This window comes from Austrofundulus limnaeus, unplaced genomic scaffold (genome assembly GCF_001266775.1).
Source record: "Austrofundulus limnaeus strain Quisiro unplaced genomic scaffold, Austrofundulus_limnaeus-1.0 Scaffold1191, whole genome shotgun sequence".
Taxonomy (NCBI): domain Eukaryota; kingdom Metazoa; phylum Chordata; class Actinopteri; order Cyprinodontiformes; family Rivulidae; genus Austrofundulus; species Austrofundulus limnaeus.
In genome coordinates, this window is record NW_013953593.1 from 99,036 (window position 1) to 99,479 (window position 444).

A 444-nucleotide genomic window follows, 5' to 3' on the forward strand; every position below is an offset into this window, starting at 1 on the left:
CAATACACCGGAGGACTTACTGTGTTCAGGGCCCCAATCAATTATGGTAAGCATGGAACACCTTTAATCTACTTACAGACAGCTGACAACTAAACATTCAAGTTTCATAGAAACAAACAATCTAATTTCATGTGTGTATATACAGTATAAGGGGAGCAACAATACATGAACCTGTATCAAACCATTCAATACAGAGCTCTATTAAATTATGAACATTTGCTTAACCTCTAACATACATTATTTTTTATTAAATGATGCTAAAACATGTTTCTCAGTGGATCTGCGCTTGACAATGCAGCCTAGGTGGAGTAGTTTAACACTGATCCTTCAACACAGCATCTTCAGAAGACAAGCTGAGAAAATAAGTTTTAAAAATTTGTATTTGATACATTGTGTATTGAATGTATGTTTGAATACATTGAATGTGTATATACAGTATATATA